The sequence below is a fragment of the Onychostoma macrolepis genome, chromosome 06 (assembly GCF_012432095.1).
Source record: "Onychostoma macrolepis isolate SWU-2019 chromosome 06, ASM1243209v1, whole genome shotgun sequence".
Taxonomy (NCBI): domain Eukaryota; kingdom Metazoa; phylum Chordata; class Actinopteri; order Cypriniformes; family Cyprinidae; genus Onychostoma; species Onychostoma macrolepis.
In genome coordinates, this window is record NC_081160.1 from 7,174,586 (window position 1) to 7,191,599 (window position 17,014).

The 17,014-nt window shown below is 37.4% G+C and overlaps 1 long non-coding RNA gene across 1 annotated transcript; it reads right to left on the bottom strand.

Annotated features, from left to right (window-relative positions):
* Positions 1 to 8,453: 8,453 nt before the first annotated feature.
* LOC131542857 (uncharacterized) lies at positions 8,454 to 16,835 on the bottom strand. The gene is made up of 4 exons (XR_009271803.1): positions 16,627 to 16,835; positions 9,651 to 9,765; positions 9,401 to 9,478; positions 8,454 to 9,291 (listed from the first exon to the last, which is right to left on the bottom strand). It is a non-coding gene; the product is annotated as an uncharacterized LOC131542857 (long non-coding RNA).
* Positions 16,836 to 17,014: the final 179 nt, after the last annotated feature.

Consider the following 17,014-nt stretch of genomic DNA (forward strand, 5'->3'; position numbering starts at 1 on the left):
ATCAGAGAAGTAATTAAGTGCTGTGGCCTGTTAATTAAGGCTCAGAGTTTCTCTCTAAATTACCTTAGAGGAAAGAGTTTTGTTTGTAACACTGTAAAAATAATTAGTTCAAGCTTATTTTTATGGAAATCAATTGACTCCTTACATTGCTGGTGACTTATTTAACTGATTACTGATGACTTTCTCATGAATAAGGCACCCAATACCTCGACATAAATTATTTGAGTTAAATAGACAATGCTCAGACTTACATTCAAAATTTCTAAGATTTATCATATGATTTTTTCCCTTATGATAGAGTATGTCTTCTGCTTTCCTTCTTCAAAGAGGAATATTTTGAAATGCCTGATTCACTGGAATTAAACCAAGAGAAAGGTTTTAAGGGCAATAAATATCATTAACAGAAAAAATAGACATCATTATATCCTATGTTCGGTAATTTGTTTCCTACTGTATTTTTTCTCATCTGAAGTTTGTGGAGAACTCCTCCTCAATGGTGTAAAAAGTTTGTACAGTATATGCATGTGCGCTTGAGTTCGCTCCTGTCAGGCAAAGTATTTCAAACTCTAATGGTGGTGGATAATCAATATTTTCCCTATTTACTCCCACTGGGTGACTCTGATAATGGTTTTAGGCCACACATGTGTCTTATCAAGCCTTAGCGATTCATTCATTACTAGGATGAATCTCAAGCAGTGCAATAGACTGAGCAGGATTCCAGCTGTTTATTGTCTCTTATTGTGCTAATGTCTTTTTAACACTCTGGAGAGGAATAGACAGGAAAGACAGAGGCTAAATGATGAAAGCCAAATACATGACATTTTCTTGTTAGTAAATCAATGACCTCCTTATACACGCATTACACTGAAGGAAGTCCCTGTTAGAATGAAACTCCACAAAATTGGTTATATTGTTCTGGCGTTTTAGTTCATTTGTGTTCGCTTTGAGGTATCTATGTGCTAGTGCAGTGCTTCTCAGCTGGTGGGAGTTGTATGACATAAACTCATCCTTGAAAACCTTGAACTATGCAAAACTATGCAAAATGAAAGAAAATATGACCTAGATTACATGCAACATGGGTTCACTTCCAAAAAGATTGAAAATGGTACGTACCGACCACAGTGTGTGATGAATTACTGGCGCCCAAGAACATCAGTTTGACATTCAGTTGACATTTAGAAATAAACCACTGAAGACTGTAAATTCCAATTCTGCCATTACATGCATTTACACATTTTCTTATTCAGTCTGTCATAAGGTTTGATTAATAATTTTGGAATGTTTGGTCGCTGCTTGATATCCAATGTAAAATCTAGGTCTTACAGCAAAATCAACTGAGAAGCACTTTACTTGTGTAAGCCAAACAAATGGCAAACTTCACTTTTAGTAGATAATAAAGCAATATAGCACAAGCAAGAGTGTTTTATGGACATATATCAGAATGGCTGTGATTCAGCCTCTGAGGCATTTCTATGCTGGTGCAGTAGAATAGCATTTACAGTATGCTATGCAGACCATGCTCAGAAATCTTGAACTATTCAAAACTATAAATTATATTTAAATAAACAGTATTTTCAAAGCATGGTTCTTTATGGAACCTTTTAAAAAGGGTTCAAGATAAAGTTTTTTATGGAGGTACCTTTTGGACCTGGATAGTTTATATGTCAGATTTGTTAGCAAGGATGGCTTGGGTTGTTTTGGAGCAAAATGGAGACAGCACGATTTTGTGATATTGCTTTTATACAGCAGTTCAGTAAACAAGAAGTTAATATTGAGGAACTTACATGTTAATGCCAGTTGTTTTGCCTGTTTTGCTCCACTAGAGAAAATAGTTCCAAACAAGCCACTCACACAAACAAACAGTGGTGTTTTGTTCCTGAATGATTCCAGTGTTGCCAACTAATTTTCAGGTAAAGTTGCTAAAGGCAAGTCGATTTGTTGCTAAAAGTTGCTAAATGACGTTGTGACATCATTGGAGGATGATGTCAATATGTAACCATGCATATAGAATATAAATTTGAATACAGAATATAATTTGAAATATGTTCATTTAGATTTGTTCGTAACAATAATATACTCACCTCAGTCGTGGTATTGAGGGTGGAAGAGAGTGTTTTCATTACTTTTTATCAGGTAATAGAACTGGTACACTTCTGAATAGATTAGTTGCAAGTCTCATAAATACTTTATTACCTGTCTCATAATTAATAACAATGTTACACACACAGACATCAATTTACTCTTTCTGGAAGTCCGGAGAACAAGGTTTTCTCTGAAATGTACTGGAGTTTACCCTATATTATCCAAAGATACTTTAAAAAGAACAAACAAAAACAAGGACAGAAAACACCTTTGTGGTAGAAGTGAAAAAGAAAAAAGAGCATCATACAGTATTTCTGTGTAAACTACATTTTATCAGTAACAGATTAAAGTCATATGCAGGTGTACCTATATTTGAAAAAAAAAAAAAAAAGAAAAGAAAATGTGCTAATAATTTTCTGCCAGGACATTATTCAGTAATTATCCAGAAAATTAATCCTAAAACACAATGCAATAAAGTGCAAAATTCATAATACAAGTAAAATTCCAAGGATAATTCCTTCATATTAATACAGTACATTGTGCCCTGTTTTTATGTTTTTTAACAGGTTTTTACAGTGTAGGTTTGCGTTTAAAAAACATCGCAAATTATTTTCTTTGTAACTTTTTACTATTTATACTGTATGTATAGGAATATTTCATATACAGTATCTCACAGAAGTGAGTACACCCCTCACATTTTTGTAAATATTTTATTATATCTTTTCATGTGACAAGACTGAAGAAATGACACTTTGCTACAATGTAAAGTAGTGAGTTTACAGCTTGTATAACATTGTAAATTTGCTGTCCCCTCAAAATAACTCAACACACAGCCATTAATGTCTAAACCGCTGGCCACAAAAGTGAGTACAACTCACAAGTGAAAATGTCCAAATTGGGCCCAAAGTGTCAATATTTTGTGTGGTCACCATTATTTTCCAGCACTGCCTTAACCCTCTTGGGCATGGAGTTCACCAGAGTCCTCTTCCACTCCTCCGTGACCACTGGTGGATGTTAGAGACCTCGCGCTCCTCCACCTTCCGTTTGAGGATGCCCCACAGATGCTCAATAGGGTTTAGGTCTGGAGACATGCTTGGCCAGTCCATCACCTTTACCCTCAGCTTCTTTAGCAAGGCAGTGGTCGTCTTGGAGGTGTGTTTGGGGTCATTATCATGTTGCCCTGCGGCCTCCCCTCCGAAGGGAGGGGATCATGCTCTGCTTCAGTATGTCACAGTACATGTTGGCATTCATGGTTCCCTCAGTGAACTGTAGCTCCCCAGTGCCAGCAGCACTCATGCAGCCCCAGACCATGACACTCCCACCACTATGCTTGACTGTAGGCAAGACACACTTCTCTTTGTACTCCTCACCTGGTTGCCGCCACACACGCTTGACACCATCTGAACCAAATAAGTTTATCTTGGTCTCATCAGACCACAGGTTACATGGTTCCAGTAATCCATGTCCTTAGTCTGCTTGTCTTCAGCAAACTGTTTGCGGGCTTTCTTGTGCATCATCTTTAGAAGAGGCTTCCTTCTGGGACTACAGCCATGCAGACCAATTTGATGCAGTGTGTGGCGTATGGTCTGAGCACTGACAGGCTGACCCCCCACCCCTTCAACCTCTGCAGCAATGCTGGCAGCACTCATACGTCTATTTCCCAAACACAATCTCTGGATATGACGCTGAGGTGGTGTACTCACTTTTGTGGCCAGCGGTTTAGACATTAATGGCTGTGTGTTGAGTTATTTTGAGGGGACAGCAAATTTACACTGTTATACAAGCTGTACACTCACTACTTTACATTGTAGCAAAGTATCATTTCTTCAGTGTTGTCACATGAAAAGATATAATAAATATTTACAAAAATGTGAGGAGTGTACTCACTTCTGTGAGATAATATAATAGCATTAGATCATTTTCGTTAAGTGAATTCAGCCCATTATCAACTTGTTGCAAGTTAATTGACCACGAAGGCTATTGTTTAGTAGACTTTACTGAACAATAATCACATTAAACTGTAATTATAAGTGAGAAAATCACACTGCCATTAGCAAGAACGGTTATTTATATACTGAAGTGCTCAACCAAATTGGTCTCAAAACAATTTCCTTGATGACTGATCGCATTTCAAACGCAGTGAACAAAGGGGGGCATTTTGTTGCCACATTTTGAGGTCAGGCTGGGCAATTAAAGTGATATTTCATCAAAAAAATAAATAAATACATCATTCCAAACTTATAACTGTTTGTATTTTATGGAACACAAAAGGAGATGTTCAGAAGGATGTTCAATGCCTTTAGCATTATTTATGTCAAAATTGTGACACATCTTGATGTGTAATACCAATGTAAATCACATTTGGGAACATGCTAAAAGGTTGTGTTCCACTGACGAAAGAAATAATCATACAGGTTTGCAATGATATGAGAGTGACATCTTCTTTCCAGGATTCATTTTTTCAGACTTCCCCAAAATGAGTGGGTTTCTCTTCAAACGGAGGTGTTTTCAAGGACATCCACTTGTGCAGACCAGAGCTTGACGGTCTCTTTGTTTAAAATTGGAAAGAGAGGTCAAACAAAACTAACTCATTGAAAAGGTAACATAATTTATAAAAAGTTCACTTCTGTTTGAATAGTCATTTCAAATTCATTAATTAAGTCTGAGCATAGCATATGACGTTTTTTCACAATATTAATTATAGATAAAAATCCACCCCCAGATAAAATATCTTCACGCAGAGATGCGTTCTCACCTCTTCAACTATACAGTGTTTGATAAGACTATATGCATTTTAGAAAATATCTATACAGTGTAATACCAATATGTATTGAATCTTTTCTTGAGTGTAAGAATGAGCTCTGTTTTTCTGAGCTGAGAATCTCCTCCTGATCCAGGGTAAATAAGGTACATCAGTTTAATTAAAAAGCCTCCGAAAGGAGATCTGGTGAGATTTACATTTCAAAGCTCTTCTGTCTTTGCTGTATATCCCTCCTGGAATGGAAAACAGGGATGTAATTTGGTTAGAACACCCCTCTGAAAATGATTTGGGTGATTAAGTGACCTGAAATGTTTGAATATCAAATGAGAAACCTGTGAATTAACCATGAGAAAGAGATGAGCTGCAAGAGGAGGGAAGACGAAGTTTGACAGTGAGAAATCGACTGATCAGGAAAAGATCTTCAAAATGCATAGGAATAGTCAGTCACCAACAATTTATTTGTATTTGTCGATGAAGTAACAAAGGCTGAAGAGCTAAACCTTATATTGACATCTCTTCCCTCCAACCAGTCTGATCTGAGCTCAGACATTCTCTATTTGGCCAAAGGATATTCAGTTTGAGGCATCGCAGCAAGAGCATGTCTTACCGGTGTGTGGAGTGCATAATATGCACTTCGATAAAGCAAATCGAATTTTGATCCTTTTTATATGTTTTCAGACAGTGTGCCAAGCCTTTTCGATGAACTCAAAGAATTGTATGAAGGTATCTCCCACAGCTTTTCCATTTTCAAAAAAAAAAAATAGGTTCACTTATTCTGACACGTTACACGTTTTTGCACATTTTTATTCCACTTCACATTTATTTGTGGAGTACCATCCAGAGGTCGTCCAGTTAACATGCAGATTTCAAAGGGAGCACCAGTTATTCAGTTCAGTACATTGAGGTCAAAACGGCAGATTATGCTGTACACTCTAAGGGTGTTTTCACACCTGTAGATCGATTGCTTTGTTCCGAAACAGGGATTAAAATTATTACAGTGTTGCTTTTTATTGTTGGTGTGGTTTGCTTTCACACGGCAATGTTTCTAAATGAACGAAAATTGTTAATACAAGTCAAGTGCAAGTAAACTGCCCTCTCATTGGTCCACGGAGCTGGAATGACAATAAACATGATTCATTTGGAAAGAGAGGCAAACAAACTCTCTCTCTCACACACACATACATCAGGATGGAACGACAACAGCTTGTTGGGGACAACGAGCATGCAGATGAGCTTCCCTGAGACGGTTTCTGACAGTTTGTGCAGAAATTCTTTGGTTATGCAAACCGATTGTTGCAGCAGCTGTCCGGGTGGCTGGTCTCAGACGATCTTGGAGGTGAAGATGCTGGATGTGGAGGTCTTGGGCTGGTGTGGTCTGCGGTTGTGAGGCCGGTTGGATGTACTGCCAAATTCTCTGAAACGCCTTTGGAGACGGCTTATGGTAGAGAAATGAACATTCATTTCACGGGCAACAGCTCTGGTGGACATTCCTGCAGTCAGCTAGCCAATTGCATGCTCCCTCAAAACTTACGACATCTGTGGCACTGTGCTGTGTGATAAAACTGCGCATTTTAGAGTGGCCTTTCATTGTGGCCAGCCTAAGGCACACCTGTGCAATAATCATTCTGTCTAATCAGCATCTTGATATGCCACACCTGTGAGGTGGATAGATTATCTCGGCAAAGGAGAAGTGCTCACTAACACAGATTTAGACAGATTTGTGAACAATATTTGAGAGAAATAGGCCTTTTGTGTACATAGAAAAAGTCTTAGGTCTTTGAGTTCAGCTCATGAAAAATGGGGGCAAAAACAAAAGTGTTGCATTTATAATTTTGTTCAGTGTAGAACCCTTTTTAAGGGTTCAATCAAAAGAACCCTTTAGGGGTTCCCCTTCTGATCAATAACAAAAATTAGCCTTCCCATTACAAGGTAATATTTGACTCCTTAAAGGGATTTACAGGGGCATTTTTTGTAATGCCATTTTTCCCCTTAATTTTATTAAAGGTAGGCTATGTCATTGTCAAATTTAAAAATGTATATTTTTCCAAAATTTCTAATTTAAAAAAAATTGAATAAGAACAGGTAGAATAAGAAGAATAAGTTACTAATCAGAATAAATCATATAACAAAATTAGTTTCCACTACAAAGGTGGCACAGAAGAACACAAAAGTGGCATGTAGGTAAATTTACAGACATTTACAGAGGCTCAGAGGTGGCATGGATGTTTTAAATTCATAACAATGTTGTGAGATTAATGTTTTAAATATTACATTTTGAATATAGAACTATTGTTTGATTGAAATGATTTAAATAACTGAAAGGACACTTTAAACATAAAAATAAAACTGCCAGCAGGTGGCGGTAAGTCACTGACTTTTTCACTGAACCATTCATTCAACTGATTCATTTGAACAGCTGATTCATTCAGGAAAGAAGCAAGTGACTGTCTTTATGAGTGGGTAATTGAATCACTGACTCACTAGACTCATTTAAAAACGCAGGTTCATAAATGAAACACCGCTGTGTTTGAATGGAGATGTGCAGCGGCTCGGCTGTGACTGTTTGAAATTATGTTCCTCGACTAAATAGAGCAAAATCAGGCAATATTGTTAAAAGTCATACAATGTACATCACTTTATATAACTTATTGTTTATTGAGCTGTTGTATTAATTTAATGTCACATTTACAAACTCCTTTAATAATCTTTAAAATCTGTCACTCACTTCAGTTCATCGCAATCTCACAAAACTCCATTATAATCAATGAAGCGATCTACACTGCACAACGAATCTCTTATTTACACCGTCTACACTTTGTTTGTTATAACGAGAGGATTTGTGAGCTTGCATAACTCAGCAATGAACAAAAGTATTTTGAGCAGTGAGTGGATTCTGATTAACATTGCATTCAAGGAATCATGTCTGCGATACATTACTCAACGCTGCACAAACACGCAAGTAGAAATCTTTGAAGCTCCTCTCAGCGCAAACACAAATAGCCTATGCTAAACGAGTTAGTCGCACAGGTGCTCCTAAATATTTTTTGATAGTCGCACACAGTAGCTACTTTTCAGTCGCACTGTATAGCCCTGGCTATGTGTCATGATATTTTCTCTCTTTTTTTTTTTAAATTTACGTTTCGCACAACCACCAATTCGATGCTGCCTACCCATTTGAGAATAAATATGCTCGACTCTGACTGGGGGGAGGGGGCAAATACACTGTGACCTGACCCAATTGTAATTCTTTATATGCGTGCATATATTTGATATTCTCTCTGTATATTGTATCATTAACTGTTCATTTTCTATGCATCTGTATCTCTTCCAGCAAAATAATATATACAAAACATGAAAAAATATTTTAAAGATCTTGTCATTATCGTAATCACTTGGTGCCCCCCTATTGGCTGGTGCCCCAGGGCACTCGCCCAATCCCGGATAATCCGGCCCTGCCCTTTAGGGGTTCCCATCATGGGATCATTTTTTGGATTTAATTTTTGTTTTCTTTTAATTAAATTTTAAGACTTAAACAGCTAATATAGCTGCTTTATCACTAGAAAAACTAAAATAACTAAGCATAGCACATCAAGGACAAGGAGTTGTGTGATCATTTAAGACACTTTTATTAGCATTTACAATGACGAGCAATATATAACACAGCAATTCATAGTGCAACAGTTACAGGGATTAACATAAATCCATGTTTCTTTATTTATTTATACTTTATTATTTTTACCTGTCTAAAATAGCACTCTCCATTTTAGAAATATTGTTTTTTTCAACCCCCTCCACCTTACTCACCCATCCAACATGTCAGTCACAAACATATGTTGATTGCTAGAAACCACAAAAAATAAATAAATAAATTTAATGTTAACTTGCACAAATAAAGTTAACTTGCAAAAATAATTAAAAAAAATTAAATACATAAGTAAAATTAGAATGTGAAAATTTTGTCATCAAATAGTATATTAATGATGACACTCTTATTTTGCATCTCACCACCAGGTCATTACCCTTTACCTTAAATATCAAATATTTACTCCACATTCCCCTCTAAACCAAGTAGTCTGACTTTTTTTTGTAAGCTGCAACTTTCCCCAGTTCTGTAACCCATGAAAGATGGTGAACCACATGTTTCTGAAAAGGGAGCTAAAAGACTAACTATAGTATTGTTTTTTGTTTGTTTGTTTTTTTATAAGCATTAAATATTAATTTTACATTCAGATAAGCATTTAAACAATAAAAACAAAGGACCCATGACAATTTCAGCACTGGGAAGGGCTAAATCGTGCTGGTTGAAATTAACTGAGTGATGGATTTTGGATGCTCCATACTGAACAAAAAGTAAACTGCAAACAGATACTTCTGGCATCTCTGTGTTATTGGTCAGTGTCACGTCCATTTTGATGCTAACTCTCTTTGCGATGAGTAAGCTTGACATCCTAAGATGGGGATACAAGTCAGAGAAACATTTATTAGACCTATGGAGAGTACAGTGCAACAGGAAAAAGAAAATAATGTCTCACAATTAAATCAAATCTTAAAACTTACTTGAATTAGAGAGAAGTGTGGTGTTTTCATCTGAATGTAGATGACCAAACTAGTAATGATGCACTCCAGAGTCCAGACCTGCAGTGACAGTGCAAAATATTTATTTATTTATCAATCAATCATAAGAACTTGCATGATAAAAGATAGAAAATAGAAATAAAGAAAAATATATCAGTAATTTAAGATTAGCTGATACTATTGGTACTGTTAGGGAAAAATAATGTATATAAAAATAATGTAAATAATGTACCTTTTGTGTTATTGTTTTGCAGCAGGTTGGTCATGTTTCCTCTGACTTCCACTTTTCAGCACTTTGATAAGATGGTGCTAAAACTTTAACAGTGCTCTCTGAGATAGATGAACATCTACAACAACCAAATACAGTGTGTTCTGAATAATATACAATTACTTCAAATATTTATCAAATATTATTTTCTTCGGAATAAAGGTGTCAAAGTAAAATTGAAATAAAAACAGAAATATAATGTAGTATAATCATTTTAAATAGCCTAATGTGTAAACATACATAAAGCGTGGTTCAGCCCAAAGAACCCTTTTGTGCCAAAAAAGGGTTCTTTCTCCTTATATAGAACCTTTTTGGCATAAAGGGTTCTTTGGAGTTGAGTAAAGAACCCCAAAGAACCTTTTTTTGGTCATATAGGCAATGTTTTATATGGAAACTTTATTGAAGATGAAGTTGTTAAACAATATTAAGAAGTTAACTTCAACCAACAGTGAAATAAGTTCAATTACATATAATTATTCCTCTCACATTAAAATGTATCAAGTTTAATTAAAACATACAGAGCCATATACTTGTTTTGATTACATCAATAATTATTATTTTAATGCCTTTGCAATGTAATAAATCAATGTAAATACACGACTACACTCTAAAAATGTTTTAGCGCAGCAACAACAAAAAAAAATCTTCTAAATTCATTAGAAGTCGTCATAACTTAAGATTGATGCAAACTTTTTAAGCACAAGAAAATGCAACAGCTTGCTTCAGTTTCTTTGAGTCATAACAAATTCTAATGAAATTATGCTCAACAACAAATTACACTAAACAGCATTAAACATTAATAGGTCATTATAAGGTATTTCCATTAAAAAACACTTAAATTTCACAATTTACTCTCCTTATCTAGTCCTATGCAAAGCATCATGGGAACTAGAAATCCACTGCCCAATTTTATCAAGACAATTCCATTATGTTCCATTATATATTAAATAATCAATTATCACAGAAATTTGAGTTTAAATTACACACAATATTAAAATATTGTAATTATCACCATTATGTTTGCAACATTTAATTACAGATTACTTTAGAATTTTCAGCTTGCAACCATGCATTTATTTAAGTTGTAGTAATAGGTCCCATTGAATACCTTACTGTATATGCATGTTACTTTAGGCCAGGTTTACGTTACAACAATTAAAAGTTTAGATCACGGATCATTTAAAGTCAGTAGAAATGTATTGTTTATTGTGGCAAAAGTATTGTGCTAGATTTGCATAGTAAATTGGCTAGATATTAAAATATGATATATGATTATGTATGAAAACGCATATGAAAATCACTTCATAATGCAGCAAGCAATAGTTTGTATTAGACAGGCATAAGTCCCAGGCTGGTTTTCAGTCTCAGTCCATCCCAGTATGTGTGTGTGCGTGTGTGTGTGTTTTCACATAAGCCCATGCACTGCATCATCCCGCACGTCCATAACACAGACACCTGAGCCTTATGACTCTCTGAGTAATGACTCTGCAGGGAGATCTTTCCCAAGACTCCACCCCTCATTTCCAGTCCAGGTGGTCTGATGCCAAACTGCGTTGCTTCTCCAAACTCCGATAACTGACGGGCCTTTTTCCCTCTAATCTGATTTCTATTGAGTGAGTGCGGCCAGCAAGTGCTACTAAAGCCTCTCTATGGTGTGTTATAAATTTTACCACTGACACCTTAAAAGCCAACAGCCCCCACCCACCCCGTCCCGCTCCGACAAAACGTATAAACACACACGCTCCCCTCTTGCCCATATGCTGCTGCCCCTCCACCGCCCTGCAGCCTAATGGGGGAGATAGTGTTACGAATGGAGAGGGAAGTGCCCCTATCATGATGTCAGACTTCCTAACGGCTGCTTAAGTGCTGCTTAAAAATGACCCCAGCACTCTCTGAATCGGAGCGCATTGTATCGAGGACTAATGATTACACGTGCAATGAGATGCGGCTTAATGAGGAAGCATTTTAAGGCGGAAATGACTTAAATCTTCTTCTCCGGCTGTGGGCTCATTTGGTATTAAATGAAAGCAGTCTGGGCAAATGTCTGATGCTTGCTGGGAAATGAAGATTCTGTGTTGCAAATCACCTTTTGCATCGTTTATACTCTTGTAGTATGGAATTTATCAATGCTGCAAGGAGGAAAAGAGTCAAAACTAGTAAATATTATTTGTTTGCAGATGCCGCTTGGTTTGATTGGTTCTTATACGCTACTACACAAAGGTTTTGGGGTAATGGCTGCTGAAAATCCAATTTTGCCAACTCGGGAATAAATTACATTGTTAAACATAACAAAATACAAAATGGTTATTTTAAATAGTAACAGTTAAATTGTAACAGTAGCTGTTAACATGATTTTCGAGTAAAAATTAGCTTATATCCAGTTGTGTGTGTGTATATATATATATGCAGCATCTCACAAAAGTCAGTACACCCCTCACATTTTTGTAAATATTTTATTATATCTTTTCATGTGACAACACTGAAGAAATGGCACTTTGCTACAATGTAAAGTAGTGAGTGTACAGCTTGTATAACATTGTAAATTTGCTGTCCCCTCAAAATAACTCAACACACAGCCATTAATGTCTAAACCGCTGGCCACAAAAGTGAGTACACCCCTAAGTGAAAATGCCCAAATTGGGCCCAAAGTGTCATTATTTTGTGTGGCCACCATTATTTTCCAGCACTGCCTTAACCCTCTTGGGCATGGAGTTCACCTGAACTTCACTGGTTGCCACTGGAGTCCTCTTCCACTCCTCCATGACGACATCACAGAGCTGGTGGATGTTAGAGACCTTGCGCTCCTCCACCTTCCGTTTGAGGATGCCCCACAGATGCTCAATAGGGTTTAGGTCTGGAGACATGCTTGGCCAGTCCATCACCTTTACCCTCAGCTTCTTTAGCAAGGCAGTGGTCGTCTTGGTGGTCGTTATCATGTTGGAATAGAAGGAGGGGATCATGCTCTGCTTCAGTATGTCACAATACATGTTGGCATTCATGGTTCCCTCAATGAACTGTAGCTCCCCAGTGCTGGCAGCACTCATGCAGCCCCAGACCAAAACACTCCCACCACCATGCTTGACTGTAGGCAAGACACACTTGTCTTTGTACTCCTCACCTGTTTGCTGCCACACACGCTTGACACCATCTGAACCAAGTAAGTTTATCTTGGTCTCATCAGACCACAGGACATAAGTTCACAGGTTCCAGTAATCCATGTCCTTAGTCTGCTTGTCTTCAACAAACTGTTTGCGGGCTTTCTTATGCATCATCTTTATAAGAGGCTTCCTTCTGGGACAACAGGCATGCAGACCAATTTGATGCAGTGTGCAGTGTATGGTCTGAGCACTGACAGGCTGACCCACCCCCCACCCCTTCAACCTCTGCAGCAATGCTGGCAGCACTCGTACGTCTATTTTCCAAACACAATCTCTGGATATGACGCTGAGCACGTGCACTCAACTTCTTTGGTCGACCATGGCGAGGCCTGGTGTGTGTGTGTGTGTGTGTGTCTGTGTGTAAAACAGGAAGGGGCAAAAACCTTTTCACGGCACTGTATGCGTATATATATATATATATATATATATATATATATTTATTATTTTTTGCATATTTGTCAGACTTGAAGGATTCAGATAATCAAACAACTTTTAATATTACACAAAGATAACTCGAGTAAATATAAAATGCAGTTTTTAAATGATGATTTCATTTATTAAGGGAAAAAAACCTGTCCAAACCTACCTGGCCCTACATGAAAAATTAATTGCCCCCTCCAATTAAATCATGAAAGAACTGTGATTAACCACATTATTTTAGAAAGCGGAGTTAAATGTCACTAACCAAACCCAGGCCTGATGACTGCCAGACCTGTTGAATCAAGAAATCACTTAAATAGAACCTGTCTGACAAAGTGAAGCATGTTTAAAGAGCAACACATTATTCCATGATCTTAAGAAATTCATAGATGAGAAACAAAATAGTTTACATGTATCAGTCTGGAAAGGGTTATAAAGCCATTTCTAAGGCTTTGGGACTCCAGCAAACCATGGTCACAGACCCATTATCCACAAATGGAGAAAACTTGGAACAGTGGTGAGCCTTCTCAGGAGTGGCCGGCCTACCACAATTACTCCAAGAGCACAAAGATGACTCATCCAGGAGGTCATAAAAGAACCCAGAACAACATCTAAAGAACTGCAGGATTCACTTGCTTCAATTAAGGTCAGTGTTCATGATTCAACAATAAGAAAGAGACTGGACAAAAACAGCATCCATGGGAGAGTTCCAAGGCAAAAGCCATTGCTGACCAAACAGAACACAAAGGTTCGTCTCACATTTGCCAAAAAAATATCTTGATTATCCTCAAGACTTTTGGGCAAATATTCTGTGGACTGATGCGACAAAAGTCAAACATGGTGGTGGTAGTGTGATGGTCTGAGGCTGCTTTGCAGCTTCAGAACCTGGATGACTTGCCATAATTGATGGAACCATGAATTCTGCACTCTATCAGAAAATCCTGAAAGAGAATGTCCGGCCATCAGTTTGTGATCTCAAGCTGAAGTGAACTTGGGTTCTGCAGCAGGACAATGATCCAAAACACACCAGGAAGTCTACCTCTGAATGGCTGAAGAAAAACAAAATGAAGACTTTGGAGTGGCCTAGTCAAAGTCCTGACCTGAATCCTATTGAGATGCTGTGGCATGACCTTAAAAAGGCGGTTCATGCTCGAAAACCCTCCAATGTGGCTGACTTACAACAATTCTGCAAAGATGAATGGGCCAAAATTCCTCCACAGCGCTGTAACAGACTCCTTGCCAGTTATCGCAAACGCTTGATTGCAGTTGTTGCTGCTAAGGGTGGCCCAACCAGTTATTAGGTTTAGGAGGCAAGCACTTTTTCACACAGGGCCATGTGGGTTTGGATTTTGTTTTCCCTTCATAATAAACAACTTCATTTAAAAACTGCATGTTGTGCTTACTTGTGTTATCTTTGATTAATATTTAAATTTGTTTGATGATCTGAAACATTAAAGTGTGACAAACATGCAAAATTTTTTTTTTTAAATCAGGAAGGGGGCCAACACTTTTTCACACCACTGTATGCATGTATGTGTGTATGTGTATAACACACACACACAACTGGATATAAGCAAATCTTTACACTAAAATGTTAACAGCTACCGTCCTCTGGTTATTTTGAATTATTGAAACTGAAATATCCCACGTCTATCAAGAATATTAAAGAGAGTTATTGAAACAATGATTATTTCAAATGTTTAGATTTGCCGTTATTCACTTCCATAAGCACCTCACTAACCCAGATTTCTGCTTTGAAAAAAGAATAAGAAGAGGTATACATTTCTATAGAAAAGAAAGAAAGAAAGAAAGAAATGAGGGATAAGTGTTTTTAACTGCAAGGTAATCAACAATATGCCACAAATGCTGTCGATTGAGCTTTACTACTGAAACCGGAATTCTCCTTTCAGGTTTGTCCCTTAGACATTGAAGGAAAAGCTTTCTCCTATAGAGCAAGATTGGGGTTATTTTTAAAGAAAGACCCACTCCAGCAGAAGAAAGGCGCATGTCAGTTGACATTTGAAAAGTAGGCACTTTTGCACAAGCTCTAAGTCTCTTTCTTTCTGGCTCTAAGTGTGTGAGTGACAATGGCTGCTGTGTGGACGCTGATGGATGGTCTGGTTTTTCCTCTTCATCAGCCTGATCAGAAATGTGGCAGCCACCTCAGACAACCCCAGAACTGCCGCGCTCTCTAAATCACTGGCCACAGAGACAAAGAAACAGCTACTGCACCAGTACTTTAGCAAGTCACAAACCCTGGCAGCCTCCCTGTGTGCTCTTTAACTCATACAGCAAACACTGCTCAGGTGCAGCGATGCTTGTTTCAGCTTCTCCAGGTTGAATCAATACTGGAAAGTTTGCTTGAAATGTTTATACGATTCAAGGTGAACTAGAAGAAAATCTGTTGAAATATCATTTTAGCCAAAACAATCTCTTGCACCAAAGCTGCATTTATTTGACTAAACATATAAAACAATAATATTGCGCAATACAGCTTTTTTTAATTTAAAATAACTCTTTTCTATTTTAAGATATTTTACAATTTTCTTTATTTCTGTGATAGCAAAGTTGAGTATATATAATTTATTAGGGGCTGATAATATTCTTCTTAATAACCATAATTATATAGGGCCAAATTGGCATGTTCTGCATTGTTAACATAAATAATGACATAATTTATCATACATAAATTGTGCCTTGCTTCTAGCTAGAGTGAAAAATAAATGAATTTTCCTCACCAGACCTCCTCTCCAAAATCTTCTTTTGTCATGTCTTCTTCCATTATAACCACTTTTGAAATGTGGCCAATTTTAAAGAATGACAGATTTTTGATTGTTTTTGAGTTTCCCACACATAATTATATCTAGAATTAACAACAAGGCAGGCTATGCCTACTAAACAAAATTCCAAAATTGACAGTAGAATCTATATCTAATATAATTCATTTCATTAATGAAATGATACATTATATAAATTATACTAATATGCATTATTGTTAATAAAACGTTTTATCCTTCAGCTAATTATCTATTTGTTTTGTGCTCTTTGATAAAAAGAGGACTCCCAGTCTTCTCATTTGATTGACAGTTAAATAGTCAACCCCCAACCCCACAAGACAAGAGTATAATTATAGCAGGACTGCTTTTGTAATGTTAACAATGATGCGATTTTGAGACGCTCAACAGCAGCATGTTATCTCCCAGCGCAAAAAGTCCTAATGATTACAGCCTGCTGCATTCTAGCTGAATGAGGTTGCATTTCAAAGAGATCCAGACAATACAAAGACAGGAAGACAACAGCTAAGCCCAGACTGATTCCTAATGTTATGAACGTGTCAGCCTTCATTTTAAACGCCAACACACCTGCGCCATTCTTCTGTCCATTCCTGGATGAAACGACACAACAGGTGTCCATATCAGGTGAGCTGCAGCTGTGGATAGATGTGGGACAGCAGCGACACCATGTGGTAATTGTGGTATTTCATTATTCACCGAGCGGCAAATTGCTGTTGAAGAAAAAGTTGTCCTCTGGGGGTGCGTGGGACTTCAAGCACTTTCTAATCACTGGTAACTGACCTACAAATCGAATACTCTAGAAACGCCTAAAGCCCCGTTCACACTACAAGCGACACGCAGCGACAAAGCGACACGATCCCATTCATTTCAATGGAGAGCTGGCGATTTCCGGCGACACGAGAGACAGCGAGCGATAGCGACCGTTGGCGACCGGATGGGGCGTGTCCAGCGACGA